Source organism: Salmo salar, chromosome 16 (assembly GCF_965601325.2).
Source record: "Salmo salar chromosome 16, fSalSal1, whole genome shotgun sequence".
NCBI lineage: Eukaryota > Metazoa > Chordata > Actinopteri > Salmoniformes > Salmonidae > Salmo > Salmo salar.
In genome coordinates this window covers 49,906,738-49,925,043 of record NC_138306.1, presented here as the reverse complement: position 1 = coordinate 49,925,043, position 18,306 = coordinate 49,906,738, and positions in this window count along the sequence as shown.

Sequence of the window (18,306 nt, the reverse complement as noted above, 5' to 3'; positions counted from 1 at the left end):
CCACGTTCTCCAAAAATGTCACTCCCACTGGACCAGCATCATCCTTTGCATGACCATCATGGCGAGGATTCGACTCTGAGGTCTTTACCACACCTGCCAATGCAGGTAATTCATCCTCACTTTCGTCAGGTTCAATTTCTACTTGGCGCCATTCTTCCTCAACACACATCTTCCTTCTGCCCTCGGCTTTTCTGCTTCTTCCTCGCTGTCCATAACCATGTCTATCCGTTCACCAAGCTCATGCCGTGTCTCCATCCGCTGTATTGTTTGCAGAACATGCACTGATGGCCTTTCTCCAATACCCAACTTCTGTTCCTTAGCCCAATGTACTAGTCTGGCAATCTCTGGCCTCTCCATGCTCCCAAAACGTGCCACAGTCGCCAGCCAGGTCTCCTCCTCATTATCCAAAGAACACTCACTGGGAGTCAGCATGTTGCTTACCTCCTCTCTCTCTCTCTCTCTCTCTCTCTCTCTCTCTCTCTCTCTCTCCCACTCTCTCTCTCTCTCTCTCTCTCTCTCTCTCTCTCTCTCTCTCTCACACACACACACACTATTGCTCCCAGTCTCTCCCTCCAACCTTTTCTAGCATGAGAGCTACTTTAAAAAAAATGAAACGCTGTTAGCTACTAATAGGTTTTTTTCTATCTTTCAAATAGGCACATGCTTCTCTTCTCCTCTACCCTGCAACTCTTCGCCGCGTTCTTGGTGTACAAGACGTGTTTTCTGTCAATATATCTGGTAATATAATGGTTAATAAGCAGTATTTGGCAGGTCCCATAAAGTTCTCTTTTTTATTTTTATGAATTCTTTTTTCTTCGTTGTATTTTTCCTGTTTTGGGATTTTTCCCTTTTTTTTACTCTCAATGTAACAATTATTCCTAGAGAAACAACGAAAATGTATGTTCTGAGTCCATGTCAATGCTTAAATCACATCAGAAGTGTCACGTCCTGACCAGTGAAAAGGGTCATTTGCCATAGTAGAATGGTCAGGGCGTGGCAGGGGGGTTGTTTTGTGTGTTTTGGGGTTGGTTTGTTTCTAGGGGAATTTGTTCTAGTTTTCTGTTTCTATGTTTCATTTTCCATGTGTGGCCGAGTATATTTTCCAATCAGAGGCAGGATGTCTTTCGTTGTCTCTGATTGGAAGCCATACTTAGGCAGCCTGTTTTCCTTTGGGTTTTGTGGGTGGTTATTTTCCGTTTAGTTGTTTTACCTGACGGAACTGTTGGTTGTTGTTATTTTGCTGTTTAAGTGTTCTCTTAAAATAAATTAAGTATGAGCACTCAACACGCTGCGCCTTGGTCTGTTCACTACGACGCCTGTGACAAGAAGACCATTTCTGAAGTCTAGAAAAAAAAACGAACACATTTACATTTTTTGGTGTAATTCCCCTTTAATTGTGTGTCGATCAAGAGAAGAATAGAGCTTACCAGCTTTGTATTTTTTTATTCTTTTTATTTCACCTTTATTTAACCAGGTAGGCCAGTTGAGAACAAGTTCTCATTTACAACTGCGACCTGGCAAAGGTAAAGCAAAGCAGTGCGACACAAACAACATAGAGTTACACATGGGATAAACAAAAGTACAGTCAATAACACAATAGAAATGTCAATATACAGTGTGTGCAAATGTAGCAAGATTAGGGAGGTAAGGCAATAAATAGGCCATAGTGGCGAAATAATTCCAATTTAGCAATTAAACACTGGAGGGATTGATGTGCAGAAGATGAATGTGCAAGTAGAGATACTGGGGTGCAAAAGAGCAAAAAATAAATAACAATATGGGGATGAGCTAGTTGGATGGGCTATTTACAGATGGCCTGTGTACAGGTGCAATGATCAGTAAGCTGCTCTGACAGCTGATGCTTAAAGTTAGTGAGGGAGATATAAGACTCCAGCTTCAGTGATTTTTGCAATTCATTCCAGTCATTGGCAGCAGAGAACTGGAAGGAAAGGCGGCCAAAGGAGGAGTTGGCTTTGGGGATAACCAGTGAAATATACATGCTGGAGCACGTGCTATGGGTGGGTGCTGCTATGGTGACCAGTGAGCTTAGATAAGGTGGGGCTATACCTAGCAAAGATATGAAGCAAGGTCCAGCCAATGAGAGCATACAGGTTGCAGTGGTGGGTAGTATATGGGGCTTTGGTGACAAAACAGATGGCACTGTGGTAGACTACATCCAATTTGCTGAGTAGAGTGTTGGAGGCTATATTGTAAATGACATCGCCAAAGTCAAGGATCGGTAGGATAGTCAGTTTTACGAGGGTATGTTTGGCAGCATGAGTGAAGGATGCTTTGTTGCGAAATAGGAAGCCGATTTTAGATTTACATTTTGATTGGAGATGCTTAATGTGAGTCTGGAAGGAGAGCTTACAGTCTAACCAGACACCTAGGTATTTGTAGTTGTCCACATATTTTAAGTCAGAACCGTCCAGAGTATTGATGGTAGATGGGCAGCGGGTGCGGGCAGCAATCGGTTGAAGAATATGCATTTAGTTTTACTTGCATTGAAGAGCAGTTGGAGTCCACGGAAGGATTGTTGTATGGCATTGAAGCTCGTCTGGAGGTTTGTTAACACAGTGTCCAAAGAAGGGCCAGAAGTATCCAGAATGGTGTCGTCTGCGTAGAGGTGGATCAGAGAATCACCAGCAGCAAGAGCGACTACATTGATGTATACAGAGAAAAGAATCGGCCTGAGAATTGAACCCTGTGGCACCCCCATAGAGACTGCCAGAGGTCCGGACAACAGGGCCTCCGATTTGACACACTGAACTCTATCTGAGAAGTAGTTGGTGAACCAGGCGAGGCAGTCATTTGAGAAACCAAGGCTGTTGAGTCTGCCGATAAGAATGCGGTGATTGACAGAGTTGAAAGCCTTGGCCAGGTCGATGAAGACGGTTGCACTGTATTGTCTTTTATCGATGGCGGTTATGATATCGTTTAGGACCTTGAGCGTGGTTGAGGTGCACCCATGACCAGCTCGGAAACCAGATTGCATAGCGGAGAAGGTATGGTGGGATTCGAAATGGTCGGTGATCTGTTTCTTAACTTGGCTTTCGAAGACTTTAGAAAGGCAGTGTAGGATAGATACAGGTCTGTAACAGTTTGGGTCTAGAGTGTCTCCCCCTTCGAAGAGGGGGATGACCGCGGCAGTTTTCCAATCTTCAGGGATCTCAGACGATACGAAAGAGAGATTGAACAGGCTAGCTTGTAGTCCTAAAAAACAGAAATGAGTCACCTCTAGTTCGTTTAGCCATTCCTATGGGGACGCCAAAAATTAGGTTTGAGGTTAACCCTGGCTTAGGAGATCTTATACATTTTGTTCTATGAGATAATATCAGTCAGTTAACATGATCTTTATGAATGTTGATGGATTTATGTGCTTTATCTGCTTTTGTTATTACATAAATGCTTCAAAATTAACAAAAAGTGACATTAGCTGATTAAGATTATCCCATAGAACAAAACGTATAGCATCTCCTAAACCTGTGTTTACCACAGACCTTATTTTCGGCGTTTATCACACACCAAAAAAAATACTAAAACGGCATTAATTTCCCCATAGGCTTTGTCCAACAAACCATGGCGGAGTTATACCCTCTTAAACTCACCAAAGGCAAGCATGAGAACACTGGCGGACTTACAATTAGGCAGAAAACATTTGGAGCTATCTTATATCTGTAAATGATCCTTGGTATGACCATCTTACAATAATTCAATATATTAGTTAAGTAGAAACCCAGCCTTAGAGTCTATGGGGATAAAATACGAATTTCTTTAGTAAAAGGATAGGTGCTGCTAATATTACTGCCATCGTTATCAAGGCAGAGAACATGTACACTACATGACCAAAAGTATGTGGACACCTGCTCATCAAACATCCTTTTCCAAAATCATGGACATTAATATAGAGTTGGTCCCCCCTTTGCTGCTATAACAGCCTCAACTCTTCTGGGAAGGCTTTCCACTGCTCCAGAGTGCAATGGCAATGAGCTTTACATCACTGCAGCCAACGTTTGGGATTGCGTATGGTGATCTTCGGCTTGTGTGCGGATGCTTGGCCATGGAAACCCATTTCATGAAGCTCCTGACAAACAGTTATTGTGCTGATGTTGCTTCCAGAGGCAGTTTGGAATTCGGTAGTGAGAGTTGTCACCGAGGACAGACGATTTTTACACGCTACGCACTTCAGCACTCGTTGGACACGTTCTATGAGCTTGTGTGGCCTACCACTTCGCGGCTGAGCCGTTGTTGCGCCCGGACTTCCCACTTCACAATAACAGTAATTACAGTTGACAGGGGCAGCTCTAGCAGGGCAGAAATGTGACAAACAGACCTGTTGACTGGAATGACTGGAACGAATTGCAAAAATCGCTGAAGCTGGAGACTTATAGTTCCCTCACTAACTTTAAACATCAGCTATCTGAGCAGCTAACCGATCGCTGTACATAGCCCATCTGTAAATAGCCCACCCAATCTACCTACCTCATCCCCATATTGTTTTTATTTACTTTTCTGCTCTTTTGCACACCAGTATTTCTACTTGCACATCACCATCTGCTCATCTATCACTCCAGTGTTCATTTGCTAAGTTGTAATTACTTCGCTACTATGGCCTATTTATTGCCTTACCTCCTCATGCCATTTGCACACACTGTATATAGACTTTATTTTTTCTATTGTGTTATTGACTGTACGCTTGTTTATTCCATGTATAACTCTGTCTTGTTGTTTGTGTCGCACTGCTTTGCTTTATCTTGGCCAGGTCGCAGTTGTAAATGAGAACTTGTTCTCAACTAGCTTACCTGGTCAAATAAAGGTGAAATAAAAATAAAAAAAAAGTTGGAAGGTGGCATCCTATGACTTTGCCATGTTGAAAGTCACTGAGCTCTTCAGTATGACCATTCTTTTGCCAAGGTTTGTCTATGGAGATTGCATGGCTTGTATACACCTGTCAGCAACGGGTCTGGCTGAAAAAGCCGAATCCACAAATTTTAAGGGGTGTCCACATACTTTTGTATATATAGTGTAAGTAAAGTCCATCTAACTGATGCTCTGGCCTAAAAGATTATGGCCTTACAGCATCAGATACATGGGCTACATATAGTAAGAGAGAGGGGCACTGTTTAGCTCGCTTGGATGCTTTCTCCAGTGAGATTGTTTCAGCCACTTGCGAATTGAAGGAAATTGCACTGCTTAGATGCTGGAATTATTTGGATGAACGTGCAAAGGTAACCTACTTAAGTGATTCATTTGACAATCAGATGAAAACATCATGACTGGTTGTGTTCATGGCACATTGAAAGGGAATACATTTTTACTGTTAAATGTCTTTACTATAATCCCATGAAAAGAAATTGAGGAGGGGGGGCTCAGACTGGCCTTTGCCTGGGACCTCCAAATCACTAAGTCCGACCCTGTGTGTGATTTATTGTAGAATGCATTTTTCATTATAATGACCCAACCGAAGCCAGGCAGGCGGGTTGTCCACTTTGACGCTGCTCTGCCTGTCCCGTCCTTCACACCTGCCTCGCTCTGCTTGCTCCATCCACCCACTTCTGGTAGGAGAGCCCTGCCACAGAGAGTGATAGAGGCCTCTAGTGGCCCAAAAGGCCGCATTTGCAGTGGTGGAAGCCATTAAGTGGAAGCCATTGAGGGCTTCCACCACTTTACGGTAGTCAACTGGTTGGGACTAAGGCTGTTGGTTGAGACTAGGGCTGTTACAGTGACCATATTACTGCGGAGTCATGACTTCAGTCAAATTCCATGCGACTGCTGAGTTGCCGTGACTAGGCTTCTCCAAAACTGTGCTCTGACACATCTGATGGTCATTAGTAGCCTAACAAACTTGCTAAAGGCCAGTCGCTAATGGTCTGGTACTCAGCGCTCTATTATCCCTCCATCAGGTCCTAATGGCCTGGTACTCAGGGCTCTATTGTCCCTCCATCAGGTCCTAATGGTCTGGTACTCAGCGCTCTATTGTCCCTCCATCAGGTCCTAATGGTCTGGTACTCAGCGCTCTATTGTCCCTCCATCAGGTCCTAATGGTCTGGTACTCAGCGCTCTATTATCCCTCCATCAGGTCCTAATGGTCTGGTACTCAGCGCTCTATTGTCCCTCCATCAGGTCCTAATGGTCTGGTACTCAGCGCTCTATTATCCCTCCATCAGGTCCTAATGGTCTGGTACTCAGGGCTCTATTGTCCCTCCATCAGGTCCTAATGGCCTGGTACTCAGCGCTCTATTGTCCCTCCATCAGGTCCTAATGGTCTGGTACTCAGCGCTCTATTGTCCCTCCATCAGGTCCTAATCGTCTGGTACTCAGCGCTCTATTGTCCCTCCATCAGGTCCTAATGGTCTGGTACTCAGCGCTCTATTGTCCCTCCATCAGGTCCTAATGGTCTGGTACTCAGCGCTCTATTATCCCTCCATCAGGTCCTAATGGTCTGGTACTCAGCGCTCTATTATCCCTCCATCAGGTCCTAATGGCCTGGTACTCAGGGCTCTATTGTCCCTCCATCAGGTCCTAATGGTCTGGTACTCAGCGCTCTATTGTCCCTCCATCAGGTCCTAATGGTCTGGTACTCAGCGCTCTATTATCCCTCCATCAGGTCCTAATGGCCTGGTACTCAGGGCTCTATTGTCCCTCCATCAGGTCCTAATGGTCTGGTACTCAGCTCTCTATTGTCCCTCCATCAGGTCCTAATGGTCTGGTACTCAGCGCTCTATTGTCCCTCCATCAGGTCCTAATGGTCTGGTACTCAGGACTCTGTTGTCCCTCCATCAGGTCCTAATGGCCTGGTACTCAGGGCTCTATTGTCCCTCCATCAGGTCCTAATGGTCTGGTACTCAGCGCTCTATTGTCCCTTCATCAGGTCCTAATGGCCTGGTACTCAGGACTCTATTGTCCCTCCATCAGGTCCTAATGGTCTGGTACTCAGGGCTCTACTGTCCCTCCATCTGGTCCTAATGGCCTGGTACTCAAGGCTCTATTGTTCCTCTAATCACTCTGACATCAATGCAAATGCAATCTAAAATCAAATCAAACACTTCATGGGAGCCCTGGCATTAGAGTTTGAGTGGAATAGGAGTGCCTCATAGCTGGTTGATGCATAGAATGAAATACGTGTTCCTGTTGCTCTACATTTCTATAAGTTAAGCTATGCAATTGCTTGAGAAAACAGAGTTTTGATAGCCTCTATTAAAAAGAGGAGGATCGCATCAGCTTTCTATAAGCTAGGTCTACTATATTTATTTCTCAACATACCATATTTAAAAAAAAAAGAAAATTATTTCACCTTTATTTAACCAGGTAAGCTAGTTGAGAACAAGTTCTCATTTACAACTGCGACCTGGCCAAGATAAAGCAAAGCAGTGTGACACAGACAACAACACAGAGTTACACATGGAGTAAACAATAAACAAGCCAATAACACATATTAAGCACATTGCTTCTTGTTATAACCGGAGCAGCCTACCTGGCTGGCATGAAAATATACCGTGGGAAAAGCGTCCTCCATTTGCTATTCAACTGCATGGTTGGGTAGGTTACTTTCGAAATGTAATCTGTTACAGTTACTAGTTACCTGTTGAAAATTGTAGTCAGTAACGTAACTTTTGGATTCAGTTACTTTTAGATTGCTTTCCCCTTAAGAGGCATTAAAAGAAAACAATGTATGTTACCAATTGAACGAGTTCCATTGGAGGATAAATCATTGTTAAAGTTTACATAGCTGGCCATATATGGATGTTACATTTTACTTTATGGGTTGGTTATATAGGCTTCTTCTAACCCATTGCTTTATTCTACATATAATAATACAATTAAATTATATCTTTACATTAAAAACCAAAGTCTATCAGAATTCCAGTCATTCCAATAAATGTTATACCCCTTGATCTTCAAGAATAGGACTTGGAAATATGTAAGTATATATTAGCCCAATTGTTTTACCTGAGCATAACCCCAAAACGAAGGACTTATTAGCCAGCCCTACTCTGTTTATGATTTTGTTGTCATGAAGGACTGATTGGGCTCATTGACTCGAGTTGAAAAATAAATGCTTCACTCATGGAATGGCATGCTTTGAGCACTACTGAAAGTGCTGTTTACACGTGAAAAATGAATGCCATATGCTGCATTTGCTATAGGCCTAATGTTTACCTTTTTATTCGTGACACTATGATATCTTCATAATATACAGCTGTTTAAAGGGCAAATCCACAGATGAAACAATACCAAAATGATCACCTCACCTCTGTTTTGGTAAAAGCTGAGGGATGGCCTGGAGAAATGTAACCTCTCCCAGATGAATAGACAGGGCTATGGATACAAGGACTGACCATCCATGATATAAAAAATATTGTTTTAACCATGTTATAAGGCTATACAATGTTTGTTTATATTTACAATGTTTACAAACATTGGAGAAAAACAAGCTTATATTTTGGGTTCTCAGGGATTGTGACAGTTGAACTAAACTCATGAGGCATTTATAAGTTATATTCTTCAAGAATTAATGGATATATATAATTTATAAGTCCAAAAAAGGATGTAGCAACTACAGATGGACCCTTTAAGTCTATCAAAAGTGTGCGTGTTTGAGCACGTGTCCATTAGGCCTATGGATTGTTTTTTATCAGCGTGAATTAGATGGAGCATGAAACCCCCACTTGTATTCCATAGGCTGGGATCCGCACTATGCAGCTGCTGCAAGAGCGCATTTTTCACTGGCTGTCCACTGGTTTCAAAAACAGCTTAAACTTCTTGAATTCAACCATTATCGGGTTCAAATACACATTTAGATTTGTGAACAGGCACAAATAGCTCAATGAGAGAGCAGCAGTGTTTCACATCACTGATGTCATCCATCCTTAAACATCCTTTCTGAATTTAAAAGTAATCATATAGTTTTTCAAAAGTATCTGTAATCTGATTACAATATTTTTGCTGGTAACGTAACAGATTACAGTTACCGTTTTTTTGTAATCTCTTACACGTTTACATGTATTTTGTCCCCTGCCCATGTTCTGACAGTTGCATGATAATGGCCCATTCTAAATCAAAACTAATTTTACACATATTATTTAGTATATGTAAAGATAAGATTAAATTGGGAATAGTCTGAGTGGTGAGAATATTATCACTTGTGGATGATGCCCAGAGTGTGCAGTCCGGCTTTTTCAAATCATAGTGGCATACATCATGCAGCCTAGCCCATAGTTCTATATGTTTTGATAAGGTTTGTAACACAACTAAAGTGGCCAAATAACTCCAAACGCAGCCTATAGGCCTAGGACTCCTGGAACATGGTTGGAGAGCCCATAGCCTACAGAGTCTAGTGAAACATGTGTTCTTAAAATTCCTGTCATTGCGCAATCACGTGTGAAAACAGAGTTTTGACTAGCTACTATTTAAAAGCGGATCCCAGCTTTCTGGTGCTTACAAATTAAGCACATTAATTTACATTACAGTGTAGCCTAAGGGTACAGGGCGAGACCAGATGCAGACACGGGAGGCAGATGCTTCGAGTATCTGATATTTATTATAATCCAAGGGACAGGCAAGAGATCATAACAAGGTCAGAGTCCAGGAGGTACAGGGTGGCAGGCAGGCTCGAGGTCAGGACAGGCACTATGGTCAGGCAGGCGGTTCAGAGTGGAGGCAGGCAAGGGTCAAAACCAGGAGGACTAGCAAAAACAGAGAAAAGGAAAAGAATAGGCACACAGAATACCACACTGTTTGACTTCACAAGACGAACTGGCAACAGACAAACAGGGAACACAGGAATAAGTACCCAGATACTAATGAGGAAAACGGGTGACACCTGGAGGTGGGTGGAGACAGTCACAAAAACAGGTGAAACAGATCAGAGCATGACAGTAGTCTACCTGGCATATAAAAAAAGTAACTGCACCAAATCTCCATTCCCTATTCGAGTGCTATGAATGACATTTTTTTTGTGGGCCATTCTAAATAAAAAATCATTCTACACATATATTAGTAGACTATATGTAAAGACCAGATTAAATTGAGAATACTGCTTGAGAATATTATCAAGGGCTTGTCAAATTGTGAATGAGAGACTGATTAAGTGTGTGCAGACTGCACAACAAACAGAGCACAGCGCTTCCCTTTCATGCAACTTTTTTTCATCATCAAATTAAGCGTATAGGAGGAGCTGTTTCTTTGTTAACCGCTCAACACAGAATAACCGCATGTGCGCACTCCCTGGGAAATCGTTTGGAGACAAACATCCTTTCTATTTTATTCAGCTATCTTCAATTGTATTGTTCTTACTATAAAATAATGCCACTGGAATTCTAGGCAAATCTTGCGTGCTAAATGAGCTAGTTTAGCCCACAGCCATATGGCATTGCCAGATCAGGGCCTAACACAACGTTTCCCACTCCAGGATGCTGGCCTTCTAGGCAGAGTTGCAAAGAAAAAGCCATATCTCAGACTGGCCAATAAAAAGAAAAGATTAAGATGGGCAAAAGAACACAGACACTGGACAGAGGAACTCTGCCTAGAAGGCCGCCTCTTCACTGTTGACGTTGAGACGTGTTTTGTGGGTACTATTTAATGAAGCTGCCAGTTGAGGACTTGTGAGGAGTCTGTTTCTCAAACTAGACACTCTAATGTACTTGTCCTCTTGCTCAGTTGTGCACTGGGGCCTCCCACTCCTCTTTCTATTCTGGTTAGAGCCAGTTTGCGCTGTTCTGTGAAGGGAGTAGTACACAGCGTTGTACGAGATCTTCAGTTTCTCTGCAATTTCTCGCATGGAATAGCCTTCATTTCTCAGAACAAGAATAGACTGATGAGTTTCAGAAGAAAGTCCTTTGTTTCTGGCCATTTTGAGCCTGTAATCGAACCCACAATTGCTGATGCTCCAGATACTCAACTAGTTTAAAGAAGGACAGTTTTATTGCTTTTTTAATCAGAACAACAGTTTTCAGCTGTGCTAACATAATTGTAAAAGGGTTTTCTAATGATCAATCAGCCTTTTAAAATGATCAACTTGGATTAGCTAACACAACGTGCCATTGGAACACAGGGGTGATGGTTGCTGATAACGGGCCTCTGTACGCCTATGTAGATATTCCATTAAAAGCTACAATAGTCATTTACAACATTAACAATGTCTACACTGTATTTCAGATCCATTTGATGTTATTTTAATGGACATTTATTTTGCTTTTCTTTCAAAAACAAGGACATTTCTAAATGACTCCAAACTTTTGAACTGTAGTGTATATGTATATATTTTTTTAGCTAAACAGTGTCATCATTGGGATAGTGGTATTACAATAAATGCAGTTACATTTTTTTATTCTAGTTCGTATCATACAGCTTCTTTGCTCCTTGTCGTAAATACATAAGAAAACATTACAATTGTGTTTTATTGTGATGTGCATTACCTCCTATAATTCCCTTTGTAAAAAATAGATGCACTGCCAACTTGACCCATTTATCACCACTAGGGGGCAGCGATGACTGTTACAAAAGTTTTGGATCGTGAATTACTTTAGTAGAAATAAGAACTCCCACTTATCAGGCACTGCCTCAAGTCTAAAACAGGAGGGGTACAAATGGAGATTAGTAAATCAATATTTGTATTGATACTTACATTACCAAAGAGAATGTATCAAATATGGAACAGAGGATTTGTATCTATTTAAAGAGGAGAATCAGAATGGTGTGAAAACGTACAGTATACTGATGAATAGTGAACCTGATTTCTATGTTGGCATAACACTACTGCACTGTTATGGTCATTGAGTTTAGAGCTGACAAGTGTCTACTAAATTATATCAGCACATAAATAAAAAATAATATAAGATTGCGTAGGAATCTCCGATTACCGAAATTGATCATGGTTTTAGGTCGTCATTATGAGTAAACCAATGCAAGTCAGTGACACAGATCAGAGCTGTGGATACTGGAAATGTTATTTGTAATTGATAAGTAAACGGCTCCACTGCTGGGCACTTGGACACTGAGCCAGGACTCACTTGTTGTTGGTCTTAATATAGCCAGTGCCTGTTAAATGATACATTAGGTGTCTGTAAGTAGATCTAGAGGAAACGGGGGTCTTTTTGGTCCCACAGGGCCACCATTGGGACCAGATTCCGCCCCTGTGCCCTGTTAAAAAATGTGCCCAAAATTTGTCTGGAGGCTTCTGGAATGGCAGAAAAGGTTCTCAAGAAATCAAAAAACGTTCTCTCTGTACCACTTGATAATGGTTCAAATGAACAAGGCTATGTAGGCAACATTTGATTAAAAAAACATATGTGTACGTTGCAACTATTATATAAGTGCTTACTCTAGTGTGGAAAGGTTTCTAGTCTTTGAATGATAGCCATAATCCAAAGTGAGCTCCTGTATCAGAACAACTGTAGGCTCGCTATGGCCAGAGACTAACACCTGTGACATGCCCTTGAAACAGCATATTTCCATAGATGTTACAGTTCTTTAAGTGGCCATAATGTAGTTCAGTGGAGCACAGTGGTGATCTCTGTTCTCCTGTAAATATTATAGGCCTACATCTAGGGAAAGGGGCAGTGGAGTGCTTTCAAAGAGGTATGGTGATATTTTATGCCTACACACCCTGCCTTTAAAATAACTTAAGGCTAATTCCTCAATGCCAGTAGCAACACTTCAACAGAGATAACTTGGTCAACAGTTGGGGGAAGGCCCTTTCCTGTTTCAGCATGACAATGCCCCGTGCACAAAGCAAGGTCAATACAGAAATGGTTTATCGAGATTGGTGTGGAAGAACTTGACTGGCCTGCACAGAGCCCTGACCTCAACCCCACCGAACACCTTTGGGATGAATTGGAACTTCGACTGCGAGCCAAGCCTAATCGCCCAACATCAGTGCCCGACCTCACTAATGCTCTTGTGGCTGAATGGAAGCAAGTCATCGCAGCAATGTTCCAACATCTAGTGGAAAGCCTTCCCAGAAGAGTGGAGGATGTTATAGTAGCAAAGGGGGGACCAACTCCATATTAATGCCCATGATTTTGGAATGAGATGTTCGACAAGCAGGTGTCCACTGTCCACATACTTTTTTTTTATTTAGAGGGAAAGTTAATGTACATACAGTATTATGTTATCTTGGGTATCCTTTTAGCAGGGTATCATTTTATATCACACTTACCAATTACATTTAATTGAATCATTACAGTAGTGGCCGTCACTCGGCCAGTATCCCTGAACCAGCATAGTGACAGTCTGACGAGATGCTCCACTGCAGGGCTGGACAGAAAGAGGGCTGTATGGGCCGTAACACTCTGAGGCAGGACCGAGGAGTGTTTTGGCTGTGCCACAGCAGCTGGCCTGGCCTGATTCAGGCTAGCTGTCGCCAGACTTGATTGGTTCCCACAGCTGTGGTGCTATTTAAGGCAGTCCCCTTTTAATCCTTGATGGTCTATGGGTCTCTGGATGGGACTAGTGCCCCTTGGCCTTGGGATTTCAGGAACTAACTCCTTCCACTGTCCACCTAGTGGCCGGGGACTTTAATGCAGGCAAACTAAAATCAGTTTTACCAAATTTTTATGTGCAACAAGGGGAAAAAAATCCTAGACCACCTTTACTCCACACACAGAGATGCATACAAAGCTCTCCCCCACCCACCATTTGGCAAATCTGACCATAATTCTATCCTCCTGATTCCTGCTTACAAGCAAAAACTAAAGCAGGAAGTACCACTGACTCGCTCAATACGGAAGTGGTCAGATGACGCGGATGGTACACTACAGGACTGTTTTGCTAGAACAGACTGGAATATGTTCTGGGATTCATCCGATGGCATTGAGGAGTACACCACCTCAGTCATTGGCTTCATCAGTAAGGGCATTGACGACGTTGTCCCCACAGTGACCGTACGTACATATCCAAACCAGAAGCCATGGATTACAGGCAACATCCGCATCGAGCTAAAGACTAGAGCTGCAGCTTTCAAGGACTGGGAGACTAATCCGGACGCTTACAAGAAATCCCGCTATGCCCTCAGACGAACCATCAAACAAGCAAAGCGTCAATACAGGATTAAGATTGAATCCTACTACACTGGCTCTGACGCTCGTCGGATGTGGCAGGGCCTGAAAACTATTATGGATTACAAAGGGTAACCCAGACACGAGCTGCCCAGTGACGCGAGCCTACCAGATGAGCTAAATGCCTTTTATGCTCGCTTCGAGGCAAGCAACACTGAAGCATGCACGAGAGCACAAGCTGTTCTGGATGACTGTGTAATAATGCTCTCGGTAGCCGATGTGAACAAAACCTTTAAACAGGTCAACATTCACAAAGCCGCTGGGCCAGATGGATTACCAGGACATGTACTCAAAGCATGGGCAGACCAACTGTCAAGTGTCTTCACTGACATTTTCAACCTCTCCCTGACTGAGTCTGTAATATCTACATGTTTCAAGCAGACCACCATAGTCCCTGTGCCCAAGGAAGCAAAGGTTACCTGCTTAAATGATTACGGCCCCGTGGCACTCATGTCAGTAGCCATGAAGTGCTTTGAAAGGCTGGTCATGGATCACATCAACAGCATCCTCCTGGACACCCTAGACCCACTCCAATTTGCATACCGCCCCAAAAGATCCACAGATGACACAATCTCAATCGCACTCCACACTGCCCTTTCTCACCTGGACAAAAGGAACACCTATGTGAGAATGATGTTCATTGACTACAGCTCAGCGTTCAACACCATAGTGCCCACGAAGCTCATCACTAAGCTAAGGACTCTGGGACTAAACACCTCCCTCTGCAACTGGATCCTGGACTTCCTGACGGGCCACCCCCAGGTGGTAAGAGTAGGCAACAACACTTCTGCCACGCTGATCCTTAACACTGGGACCCCTCAGGGGTGTGTACTTAGTCCCCTCCTGTATTCCCTGTTCACCCAAGACTGCGTGGCCAAACACGACTCCAACACCATCATTAAGTTTGCTGATGACACAACAGTGGTAGGCCTGATCACCGACAACGATGAGACAGCCTATAGGGAGGAGGTCAGAGAACTGGCAGTGTGGTGCCAGGATAACAACCTCTCCCCCAATGTGTGCAAGACAAAGCAGCTGATTGTGGACTACAGGAAAAGGCGGGCCAAACAGGCCCCCATTAACATCGACGAGGCTGTAGTGGAACGGGTCGAGAGTTTCAATTTCCTTGGGGTCCACATCACCAACGAACTATCATGGTCCAAACATACCAAGACAGTCGTGAAGAGGGCCCGACGAAACCTTTTCCCCCTCAGGAGACTGAAAATATTTGGCATGGGTCCCCAGATCCTCAAAAGGTTCTACAGCTGCACCATCGAGAGCATCCTTACCGGTTGCATCACTGCCTGGTATGGCAACTGCTCGGCATCTGACCGTAAGAGGGTAGTGCGAACGGCCCAGTACATCACTGGGGCCAAGCTTTCTGCCATCCAGGACCTATACAATAGGCGGTGTCAGAGGAAAGCCCATAAAATTGTCAGAGACTCCAGTCAGTAGACTTCTGTCTCATTCAAAGACAATCTCCACAACTCCTTAGTGTCCTTCTTTATAAATAATTCAAAGTCTCACTGTATCCTGTCTGTCAAATCAACAGTTTAAAATCTGACACCGTAGTCTACAGTATAAGCCCAACACAGCGTGTCTTTTTCACTGACTGTGACCTGTAGCACTAGGAGAGATGCATGCTGGTCTGGCTCTCAGGTTTCAGTTCCAGACATTAGCCCAAGGGTTGCGTCCTGGTATGCTGGCAGGTTGACGTTTATTGTCATGAATCTTGCCCTGGAGGCAGAACTTAGCGATTTCCGCTTGATGGGCCAGCTGCAAAGTCAAAGTAGGCCATATGTAAAAATTCATGAATACCAAAATTAGTTTTGGGCCTTAAATTTAAGGTTAGGGTTAGACATTATGGTTAGCAGAGAGGTTAGGGGTAAGGTTAGGGTTAGGTTTAAAATCAGATTTCATGACTTTGTTGTTGTGCCAGCTAGTCACCCCTCTGCAGAGCTGCGTCCAGAACAAGATTCATGACAATAAATGGCAACCTGCAGTATGGTGGGGGATTTCCTAAAGACCCGTCTAATCACCAGTCATCTCAGTAGCTGAGTGAAAATCATGTCACTTTCTGCATATTGACTGACAATGACGAGTTATTCTGTTTTCTTTCCATTCTAAAACTCTATAAAATCACTGCTTATAAGAACGTAATGCACAGACTGATAAGAGCTGACAAATGTGTCCAAAGCAATGTTTCTATTTATATATTTCACCACGGAGAGCACTACTTTCTCATTGTAGAGGAGGACGTAGTTTACTATTAGGAGTAGTGGGGTTTGTAATGTCATACGTTTCACATATCAGTTTGCAAACAATGTAAAAAGAAATATATTTCATTCAGTTGATAAAGCTGCATACACGCATGGTCTCTTTTTTGCTTTCTTGAGTAAGGCAGCTCCAAAATGCAGGTGTTTCAGCCTAGCTCAGTGCTTTCTTTGTTGGTGGGGTGAGCCAGTAGAAAATACTGAGCATTGTGCCGTGATTGGCTCAGTGTTCTGTCACTCACGGGGACAGTATGTCATTGCCAAGTTTAAGTGCTTAGTAAGGGTAGACATCCAAAATGTCAGGCCTTTGGGTCCTGCCATAGAGTTATATTACAAGTGCCCTTCCAAGAAGGCTCAAGGTCATTGGCCACAGAAAAAATGACATCAAGTCACGTTATATGTACAGTAGCTTTGATTGGACTGATCATGTTAACATCTTACTTTCAAAGTGATAGCTAGCAGTGATCATCATAAATCAAGTCGTCAATCTACTGGCAAAACCTTTTTAATCCTTGTCTTATAAAGAGAAATAAGGAAGAGAAATTATAGATAAAACGTATCGGTGCTCATTGGCCATTGGACATAAAGATTACACAACAAGTTGGAAATAGCAAATTCAACAATGAGTCGTTTGGAAGGAATCAGTGGCTAACTGCAAGCTATTCAATGGAGTGGCTGTGTGTTTTTTTTCAGAGTTCCCACCATAAATCCAGAGAATGCCAGACTTTGATGACAAAGTCTGATGACAAAATTTGCCCGCAAAGGACTGCTGTGCCTCCTTCACAAGGTGAATCCAAAAATGTATTGTATGCTGCTGCATAAATTATGTAATATGCAAGGGAGATAGGTATACTGTAGCTAAGAAAGTAATACTAAGTGTATGTTGTGTAGTAAGCTGTTAGTAGCCCATGTGCCTCACCCTAATAGTTTGGTCTATTTTCACCTCTTAATTTTGCCTACTGTTCTAACTTGGTGGTGCACATATTTTCAGAGACATTTTATCATTGAATATTGTAAAAGCTTTCATTGTCTGTTTATATGCCCCCCTTTATTTATCCTATGGTTCTGACTTGGTGTACAGGGAGAACACTGTAAGAACGGCCCATGTTCTGAATTCTGTCGCTGTACATTTCAAAAGTGCTGAACAAATAGTTATATTGACTACGTCCGTCGTCGCTTGCTCATTAATGTCTTAATCGAAATTACGGATTGCCTCTCATCCGCTTGTCATCCCCTTATGCCATAGTTTGTAGATCTCAATTGTCAGTAGAAACCACATTTGTTTACGCAAGTCAGCCATATCAGCTATGTTTCTTTAAAGGCAGTAAATGAGGCAGAATGAACTGTTTCACTGCCAGGCAAGGCTCCGCTGATAGCCAGGTGTAGCAGTGGTAAGGTGTTGGGACTCTGCTGTTGGGACAGCTTTATGTAGGCCCTTACAGTTTGTGGGCACCGTTTGTCACCGTTATAGTGCAATTCATGTATTGTTTAGTGTTGTGTTGTGTAGTGTAGTGGCTTTGCTGGCATATGTCCCACATTTTTTAATTTTTTTGCCCCACCAAGATTTACATGCTAAAATCGCTACTGGGTATAGCCTATGGGTAAATGCTTGACCCTAAATTACTGATACTGTATATGGAATATGACCTAGTAAGACTGTAAATGTGTTATTGAGTTCAGTATTGCACAAATGTCAGACATTTTTGTAGTAGCAGTAGTAGTAGTATTAGCAGTAGCAGAAGTAGTAGTAGTAGTAGTAGCAGTAGCAGTAGCAGAAGTAGCAGTAGTAGTAGTAGTAGCAGCAGTACTATTAGGGGTAGTAGTAGTAGTTGTAGTAGCAGTAAGTTGTAGTAGCAGTAACAGTAGCAGTAGTAGTAGTAGTAGTAGTAGCAGTAGTAGTAGCAATAGTAGTAGCAGAAGTAGTAGTAGCAGCAGTAGTAGTAGCAGTAGCAGAAGTAGTAGTAGCAGTAGTAGTA